Source organism: Arachis ipaensis, chromosome B1 (assembly GCF_059453495.1).
Source record: "Arachis ipaensis isolate K30076 ecotype BB chromosome B1, ASM5945349v1, whole genome shotgun sequence".
Classification (NCBI taxonomy): Eukaryota; Viridiplantae; Streptophyta; class Magnoliopsida; order Fabales; family Fabaceae; genus Arachis; species Arachis ipaensis.
In genome coordinates this window covers 140,490,659-140,501,312 of record NC_142436.1, presented here as the reverse complement: position 1 = coordinate 140,501,312, position 10,654 = coordinate 140,490,659, and the positions used below count along the sequence as shown (strand labels likewise).

At 34.8% G+C, this 10,654-nt stretch overlaps 1 long non-coding RNA gene across 1 annotated transcript; it reads right to left on the bottom strand.

Annotated features, from left to right (window-relative positions):
• Window positions 1-7,055: 7,055 nt before the first annotated feature.
• On the bottom strand, window positions 7,056-8,038 carry LOC107619663 (uncharacterized). Its single transcript, XR_001615739.3, has 2 exons — window positions 7,660-8,038; window positions 7,056-7,396 (listed from the first exon to the last, which is right to left on the bottom strand). It is a non-coding gene; the product is annotated as an uncharacterized LOC107619663 (long non-coding RNA).
• Between the last annotated feature and the right edge of the window lie 2,616 nt (window positions 8,039-10,654).

The following is a 10,654-nucleotide window of genomic DNA, read 5'->3' as shown; positions in this document are numbered from 1 at the left end:
TTGTCCAAACTCGAACAATCCCCGGAAACGGCGCCAAAAACCTGGTGTACGAAATTGCGATCTCAATGGCACCAAAAACTTGGTACGCACGATCATAATCTCAATTCTTCTTCACAACTTCGCACAACTAACTAGCAAGTGCACTGGGTCGTCCAAGTAATAAACCTTACGTGAGTAAGGGTCAATCCCACGGAGATTGTCGGCTTGAAGCAAGCTATGGTCATCTTGTAAATCTCAGTCAGGCAGATTTAAATTGTTATGGAATTTTGATAATTTAAATATAAATAAAATATAAAATAGGATAGAGATACTTATGTAATTCATTGATGAGAATTTCAGATAAGCGTATGGAGGTGTTTTGTTCCTTCTGACTCTCCGCTTTTCTACTGCCTTCATTCAATCATTCATACTCCTTTCCATGGCAAGCTGTATGTTGGGCATCACCGTTGTCAATGGCTACTTCCCGTCCTCTCAGTGAAAATGGTCCAAATGCGCTGTCACCGCACGGCTAATCATCTGTCGGTTCTCGATCATGTTGGAATAGGATCCAGTGATCCTTTTGCGTCTGTTACTACGCCCAACACTCGCGATTTTGAAGTTCGTCACAGTCATCCCATCCCGGATCCTACTCAGAATACCACAGACAAGGTTTAGACTTTTCGGATCTCAAGAATGACCGCCAATAATTCTAGCTTATACCACGAAGACTCCGATCTTTCGGAATGGAGGCTAAGAGATAAACGCTCAGTCTAAGGTAGAACGAAAGTAGTTGTCAGGCACGCGTTCATAGGTTGAGAATAGTGATGAGTGTCACAGATCATCACATTCATCATGTTGAAGTGCAAGCGAATATCTTAGAATAGGAATAAGCTTGAATTGAATAGAAAAACAATAGTACTTTGCATTAATACTCGAGGAACAGCAAAGCTCCACACCTTAATCTATGGTGTGTAGAAACTCCACCGTTGAAAATACATAAGTGATAATGGTCCAGGCATGGCCGAATGGCCAGCCCTATGAAAGTCTAAGATAGCATAAAACTAATCAAAGATCGGTCAAAAGACGTGAAATAAATCACTAAAAGTAGTTTTTATACTAAACTAATAGCTAGGGTTACATAAGATAAGTAAATGATGCAGAAATCCACTTCCGGACCCACTTGGTGTGTGCTTGGGCTGAGCATTGAGCTTTCATGTGTAGAGACTCTTTTTGGAGTTAAACGCCAGGTTGTAGCCTGTTTCTAGCGTTTAACTCCAGAATAGGGCAGAAAGTTGGTGTTTGAACACCAGTTTGTGTCATCAGAACTCAGGCAAAGTATGGACTATTATATATTGCTGAAAATTCCTGGATGTCTACTTTCCAACGCAATTGAGAGCGCGCCAATTGGGTTTCTGTAGCTCCAGAAAATCCATTTTGAGTGCAGAGAGGTCATAATCCAACAGCATCTGCAATCCTTCTTCAGCATCTGAATCAGATTTTTGCTCAAATCCCTCAATTTAAGCCAGAAATTACCTGAAATCACAGAAAAGCACACAAATTCATAGTAAAATCCAGAAATGTGATTTTTATTTAAAAACTAATAAAAACAGACTAAAAATTAACTAAAACATACTGAAAACTATGTAAAAACAATGCCAAAAAGCGTATAAATTATCCGCTCATCAGGAATCAGAGTGTAAGATGGTTTTCCAAGATGCAAATTACAGACGGAAAATCCGTCGGAAAATCCATCTGATCCGTCGGAAAGTTTGTTGTCTTCGGGAAATGGATGAAGAATTTACAGAGGAAAAATTTGTCGGTAACTGGTAAAAATCCGTCAGTAATTTTCCGACGGAAAAAATTCGTCGGTAAATAATTTCCGACGGGACTTTTACAAAGGGACAAAATTCGTCGATAATTTCGTCGGTAACCAAAAATCTTTCTGTAATAAAGACTTAATCTGTTTGTAAATCTGTCTGTATTAATTCATTTTCTAGTTGTGGGTACTATCTTCAACTAGTAAAATGCGAAATGGTGGTACTTCGCTTTCCACAATCTGATCATCATAGTTAATGCGGGGTGTTTTGATACTGAAGACAAGTTCTTGAAGAAGGTTCACAAAATGGTTGGTGCACGTGTTCTGATATTGGAGGCAAGTCCTTGAAGAAGGGTTATGAAATATTTTGTCCTGAATGCATGTGTTCTGATACTGAAGGCAAGTTCTTGAAGAAATAAAATTTTTTACCCTAAATGTTACTCGAAGCAAGTCCTTGAAAAAGATTCATAAAATATTTTTTCAATTAGTAAATATAATAAGAACAATAATGAGTAGCATTTAGTTTAATTTATTAGGTTGTTCTCTATGTTTGTTAATCGTTGGCAGCAATATCTTAATTAGACCTTAGTATTTTAATTAGCCTTTTGAAAAAAAGGACAAATTAGTTAAAGTGGGAATGAAATTATGAAAATGGAGTTAATTATTATAAAAGGACTATGAGAGACATATTAGGTAAATCTACCTATGTGTCTCCAACTTTATTTAATTTTTAATCTTGTCAACCACTTTGATAATATATTTACTTTATAGCTGTGAATGAATGATATATATGGGTCATTGGGTCATAACTTTATACACAATAAATATTGAGAACGTGAAAAGGAGGATATTGAGTCATTTCATGAAGAAATGAAGCACACACGTCGGATGTGTTTCTTTATTTTAATATTTTTAGAATTATATGTATTTTTTGTGCGAAAAATACTAACATTCTGAACCTTTTTTGTGTATCCTTTTAACTAAAGGCCATCCAAATTATAGATGATGCATCTAAAGTTAGCATATTTATTTTCAACATTCAAATTAGCATCACAATTTAATTTAAACGAATTTATAAAGAGAGGGACTCAAAAAAAATGAAGAGAAGGTGGAGATAATCAAATTGGAGCATTAAATTATTTTATAAAAAAATATCTTTTCCTAAACTGATTATTTCTTAGCTTGGTGAACTTAAATTTAAGATAATTAATAGAAAAAAAGTAATACACATCTACTTCTTTGAAATTTCTTTTCAAGGAAATAGCTATTTCAAGACTGATTATTTCATACCTTGAGCTCAAATTTAAGATAATTAATCAAGAGAAAAAAATACATATGTATTGCTTTGAATGATCATATATATGTTGGTTGTGTAGAATTTTTTTCGTCATAATAATAATAATAATAATAATAATAATAATAATAATAATAATAATAATAATAATAAAACAAATAACTATCTTTTCTCCAGCGTTCTTTCACCCTTTGACATTAAATTCAAAGACAAAGTCTCTGAGATGCACCGTGTCGTCAAACCCGGCTTCCCTCAGATAAGGGACGATGGCATTTGAGGGTGTAAGTGTGTGACTAACCCGCCTAGGCAATAAAAGGCGATGCCTTTGGTTAAAGATAAAAAAAAGTTACAAATATAAGACTTTAAACTAACTTCTTTAGCATGTTCAGATTTATTCTAAAAAATATAATATGCAATTCAGATAACCACCAGATAAATATCAGAAAAAATAGCACTTAGAATTCTTATTTGCTAACTAACATATTTATCAAATTTTCACTATGAATAAACTTAACTTCTACTAACTAAGTTATCAACAAGCCTTTCCTATGAATAAAAAGTTCACTATAACTTAACTACTTATAAATGTTGTAATCCATATTTGCCAACTGATATACTCTGTGTTCCTTAAATATCATTCCATCTATCCCGTCTATTCACTAATTAAAAGACAACCAATTATTAATTTGAACTACAAAAGATAGCACCAACCTCGAAGTCGATAGCTCTCACAATATGCTAGAACGAGTTCAGCCAATTTATAACCAACCTCGAAGTCGATAGCTCTCACAATATGCTAGAACGAGTTCAGCCAATTTATATCAGGATTGCGTGCCATAACGTTTCGAGAATTTAAAAATATCAATAAACTGGCCTAAGGATGGAGATTAATATTCTAATCTAGTATAATATAATTTAATAATAGATTCAACTAGACAACCAACTATTTTTTTATTACTATCAACTAAATTTTAAACTCTAGATTTTAAATCCTAAATTTAAATATTAAATTTTAATCCTCCAAAAAAATAAAAATTGAAAAATAATTTTAAAATAAAAATATCTAATTAAAATTAATTAATTAAAAATTAACTTTTCTATACTTAATCTTTATGATATATAATACAATTGCCCAGTGCGATGATCACTTGTTCTTCTTCATTGTTGATTCATCCATTTTTTTACTCTTCCCCTCTAAATTGTAGTACAACAACAACAACAAAGCCTTATCCCACTAAGTGGGGTCGGCTACATGAATCAAACGACGACATTGTGCTCTGTCATGTATCATGTCTACAGAGAGACCGTTTACATGTAGATCTCGTTTGACCACCTCATGGATGGTCTTCTTAGGTCTTCCTCTGCCTTTCGCCCTTTGTCCATCTTCCATCTCATCCACCCTCCTGACTGGATGTTCTATCGGTCTTCGTCTCACATGTCCAAACCACCTAAGACGCGATTCAACCATCTTTTCCACAATGAGTGCTACTCCAACTCTCTCCCTTATATCTTCATTTCTTATTTTATCCAATCGCGTATGACCACTCATCCATCTCAACATCTTTATCTCTGCCACACTCAGCTTATGTTCGTGCTCCCCTTTAGCCGCCCAACACTCCGTACCATACAACATAGCCGGTCTTATAGCGGTGCGATAGAATTTACCTTTAAGTTTTAAAGGCACTTTTTTGTCGCATATAAAACCAGATGCGCTCCGCCATTTTGACCAACCTGCTTGGATCCTATGATTTACATCCTGTTCAATCTCTCCATTATCCTGTATGATGCACCCAAGATACTTAAAACTTTTAACTTTTCGTAGGATGTTTTCTCCAATCTTCACCTCTATATTGGGGTTTTCCCTTCTTAGACTGAACTTACATTCTATATATTCCGTCTTGCTACGGCTTATGCGCAGACCATACACTTCTAGAGCTTCTCTCCATAACTCCAACTTCTTATTTAGGTCTTCCCTTGACTCTCCCATAAGGACGATATCATCGGCAAAAAGCATGCACCATGGCACAGGCTCTTGGATGTGCTCTGTGAGTACTTCCAAGACTAATGTGAAAAGGTATGGACTTAAGGATGATCCCTGGTGTAATCCTATACCAATAGGGAATTCCTCTGTCACACCACCTTGAGTCTTCACACTAGTTGTGGCCCCATCATACATGTCTTTAATTGCCCGGATATATGTGATCCTTACTCTCCTCTTTTTTAAAACCTTCCATAAGACCTCCCTTGGCACCCTATCATACGCTTTTTCTAAATCAATAAACACCATATGTAGATCCCTTTTATTATTACGATACCTCTCCATCATCCTTCTTAATAGGTATATCGCTTCAGTGGTAGATCTGCCTGGCATAAATCCAAATTGGTTCTCTGTTACTTGTGTCTCTTTTCTCAACCTCCGTTCTATCACCCTTTCCCATAACTTCATAGTATGACTCATAAGATTAATCCCTCTATAGTTTCCGCAACTTTGTATATCCCCCTTATTCTTGTAGATAGGTACCAAGGTGCTCTTTCTCCTCTCATCAGGCATCTTCTTTGACCTTAAAATCTCATTAAAAAACATGGTTAACCAGTTGATGCCTTTTTCTCCAAGACCCTTCCAAACCTCAATCGGGATATTATCAGGTCCTACTGCCCTACCATTTTTCATCTGCTTTAGAGCCACTTTTATCTCGAAGTCTCGAATCATTCGATAGTAGTCAAAGTTTTGATCTTCTTCCCTTGTGCATAATCGACCAAGGCTCGGAATTGTCTTCTGTCCCTCATTAAATAACTCGTAGAAGAAAATAAAAAATCAATTTCTTTTATAATACTTTTTATATAAATTAGGGCCACATTACATTCCATATGCCCAACAAATAAACCCGGATGCCCCTCTTCCATGACCTCATCCCCTTCTACCCAATTTACATTAATCCCATGCTAATATATCAATACACTATATTTAATTAATTTAATAGTTTAACTTTTAAATAAACGTGTATATTTTTCAATTTATCGAGGAATTAAATCGAGTCTTTAGCTAGTTATTAAATAATAATGACAATTAATTACACACAGAAATATTTTATTAATACATAAACTATGATATATATTAGTTATAAATCAGTTACTATATATAATAATATATTAAAATATAAAATATATATTAAAAATAAATTAAATAATATATATTCATGCATAAATATATACTAATTAAAAGATTTAATTATGTTGTAATTTGCTCAAATAGTAAAAGAACATATTAATTAAATTTGAAGTACTAGTAACTTGTTACTATAAAAAGAAACGCAATGCAATCATCTTTAAAATTGGAGTAGTATAGAAACTTAAATTTATTGCTATATTCATTAATAAAAAATTTTGGAAAAGGAATTTGATCAAAGAAAAAAAGCTATAGTTGATGTGAGTATTTTAATACTGGAGGTAAGTTCTTGAAAAAGAATCATCAATATTTTGCCTTAAATACATGAGTTCTGATAGGGGTGTTCACGGTGCGGTTTGGTTCGATTATTTAGGAAAAAGCCATCCGATCCGATCGTTTATTAAATCTGTGGTTCGGTTTGGTTCGGTTTTTTTGCCGAGACCATCCAAACCAAACCAATTAATTTCGGTTTGGTTTGGTTCGGTTTATTCGGTTTTTTTAATTATTCAAAAAGATTTTAAATAAACAAAAAAAAATAAAAAAAAACTACGTTTAATAGTACTAAATATATAATAAATTGGGGAAATGATAAATATTCAAGCAATTTTTAATTAAACCAACAAAAATGCATGAAAAAAACATATGAAACTTAGGCTACATTCAACAGTGAAGAAAAGGCCCATATGGGTGGCCCAAAATAAGCCCAATGGAAGATTTTGTATCATCGTCATCATGATTCATAGGCATTAATGAAAAAAAGAACAACCTAATCCGTTGAAACAAAATAGAAGAGCAAAATCTGAGGTCTGAAATAAGCTACGAAGACTTTAGCTTCTGCTTTATCTATATTAACAGAGACCAAACCCTAAATTCATTATTATGATACAAATGTCCCAATTTCACAAACCCTAGCCTCAATTTCACAAACCCTAGAATCTAACTCGATCCAAATTTATCAATTACAAAATTCAAACCATAAACCTAATCCTAATTTTACATTAACAGAATTCAACCCATAGCAATTTCATCAATCAAAAATCAAAACATGTATTAAAATCATTGACAACGGCGAAACAGAGGCAGACCAGAGGCAGAGGCGGTGGTGAAGCTGAGCACTGAGCAGGACACAGTGAGCAACAAACTGCATAATTACGCAATTCACAAAATCACAAAAACAGAATTAATGATTACTTGTAAAAACAAAATCATAGAAAAACAAAAGAATGAGCAACCAAAATAAAATCATAGAAAAATAGATGCAGAAGCACAAAAAGTAAAATCACTAACAGAATCATAAAATAGAATTAAAAATAAAAAATGTAAACATAGAATCATAGAAAAACAGAGGCAGAAGCACAACAAAATAAAATGACCAACAGAATAATAAAAACAGAAATTGAATACCTAACTTGGAGGCAATGTCATGGACGACGACGGCGCCTGCTTGTGCGTGGAGGAGACGGTGGCTCCAGTGCGTGGAGGAAGACAAAGGCTCCTGGTGCGAGGAGGCTAGAGAGACACGGCGTAGAGGAGACGGCGGCTGCAGTGCATTGAGGACGACGAACGGAGGGAGAAAAAGAGCCGCGCCGAGGAAGGGAGGGACTGAGGGAGGACCGCGCCGAGAAGATGGAACCGCGACGAGGAAGGGCCGCCGCGAAGGTGCTATCCGCGATTCCAGGGGCTGAGAGGACGGCGACTTTGTGAATGGTGGGAAGAGAGTGTGGAGAATGGGGAGTGGAGAGAGTCAGGGAATAGGGGCTTTACGGTGAATGGCGGCTAGGTCATCTAAGGGAAAGGGGGGTTTCGCTTATTTATATTAGGGTTTTTAAATAAACCGGTTCGGTTCGGTTTGGTTAGGGTTTTCACTAACAAAACCGAAAACCGAACCGAACCGCAAAAAACAGCAAAAAATCATTTTTTCGGTTTTTTAATTTTCGGTTTATCCGGTTTTCGGTTTTTTCGGGTCGATTGATCGGTTTTGTTTGGTTTGCATCGGTTTTGAACACCCCTAAGTTCTGATACTGGAGGCAAGTCCTGGAAGAAAGTTCATGAAATATTTTGCCGACTTCAACAACTATTACCTCCAGTGATCATGTACACAATCCAGGTGCTGGCTTCAACCAACAAAATGTGAAATAGTAGTACTCCACTTTTCACAACTTAACGTCGATGCGGGTGTTCTGATACTAGAGGCAAGTTCTTGAAGAAGGTTCATGAAATATTTTATCCTAACACATGACAATTTTGCTAACACATGTTCATACTAAATATCAGCTCAAACATTTAATATTGGTTACAATGATTTAGTTTCAATGATTTTATTCTATTTGCTCTAATCCAATCCTTCACACTAATGCATGTTTCACAGAAAATCTTCCTTCAAATACTTTTTTTCTTGCCTTTATTGCTTGCAATATCACACAATCAAAAATTTCATAACTTTAGATGCAACTCTGCAAATATAATCAGATTTGTTTGCTTGACATCATTTCTTAAAACCAAGAAACATTGCTTAATGAAAGAAATTAAAGTGGTGTGTTGGACTATATCAATGCAATGAAACAAAAGAACATATAACATGAACTAACAATTAAAAAATATTTTTATCAATAACTAATGGAATCAAACATGAGTTTTTGAATGACTTGATTTTAATATCAGTGACCTCTACTGTTTTATTTTGAAAAATACTCACATTCTTTTCTATCATGATACCATTTATCCTAAAAGTTTAAGCTAATAGAAGAAGGCAATATGAATGGTTATATCTTTAACACTTCTCTCAAGTAAGAGCCTCTTTTGGATTTGCTTGTTTTTTACATAGGCTTTCTTTTTTCCTTTTATTTTTTTTTTGTCTTATGCTATTTTTTCACTTTTGAAGTTTACCAAAGATCGAATTCTAGATCTTTCGGACATAAAGTTCTGGTATTATATCATGAAACCACTCAACCAAACATTCTAAATAATAGAAAAGAAGCCAATCAACTAAACAGATCCTAAGAACTAGGAGAATGAGAACAAACCTACTTTTTTTAATTTATACTTCTTCTAATGAGAGAAAGAAGAATTGTTTGGCAGAAAGTACCACTCATTCTTCTAATCTACAAGTCTTTTTCTCTCAACTGTACCTAAAAACCTAATATAGCAGCAAGTGGAATTCCCAAAACATAATAAGCTACAAGGTTTACATATGTTCCTAACTTCTGGCAACCATATCTTCTAGCAATACCTATATATTAACATGACTAAGTATTACACTTCATAGAAAGACAAGAATTATGCATTGAATAATAATGCTAAGACGAAAAAGAAAAGTGCCAACCTAAAAGGGTACCATGTAAGGTGTCTAATATAATAGAAACACATATTAAGGGAGGCATATCTGTGACATAATCTAACCATCCTACTCATAGCTAAAAATATAATTTAAAATATTTTGGCATCTAAAAATGATTGAGCTCACCAAAAGATCCTGTGAGCCTGCAAGAGTCATGGCAGCTATGACCGCCACTCGTGCCTCTCCTGGAGTTCCAGCTCCCAATGCATTTGAAATTCTAGTGCTAAAAGAATCACCTAGAAAGAACAACAAAGTTCAATAACAAAAAGAAAAAAAATTTGTAACTGGTATGAAACAATATGTACATGATGATAAAAGTAAAACTGTGCTGCTGAGACAATTGCTTCTGGCATTGTGTAGATTGCATCCACTGATCATGTACACAATGCAGGTGCTGACTTCAAACAGCAAAATGTGAAATAGCAGTACTCCATTTTTCACAACCTGACCGCCATGGTTGGTGTAGGTATTCTGATACCAGAGGCAAGTCCTTGCAGAAGGTTCATAAAATATTTTTGTCATGAATGCACGTGTTCTGATACTGAAGGTAAGTCCTTGAAAAAGGTTCATGAAATGTTTTGCACTGAATGCACATGTTCTGATACTAGAGGCAAGTTCTTGAAGAAATGAAATGTTTTACGTTGAATGGACGTGATCTGATACTGGAGGCAAGTCCTTGAATAAGGTTCATGAAATGTTTTGCCCTGAATGCATGCACGTGTTCTGATACTGGAGGTAAGTTCTTGAAGAAATGAAATGTTTTACACTGAATGAACGTGTTCTAATACTGGAGGCAAGTTCTTGAAGAAGGTTCATGAAATATTTTTCCGACTTCAACAAATATTGCCTCCAGTGATCATGTATACAATGCAGGTGCCGACTTCAACCAGAAAAATGCGAAATGGTAGTACTCCAAATTTTACAACCTGACCACCATGGTTGGTGCAGGTGTTCTGATATTAGAGGCAGTCCTTGAAGAAGGTTCATGAAATATTTTGTCCTAACACATGACAATTCTGCTAACAAATGTTTATACCAAATATCAGCTCAAACATTTAATAT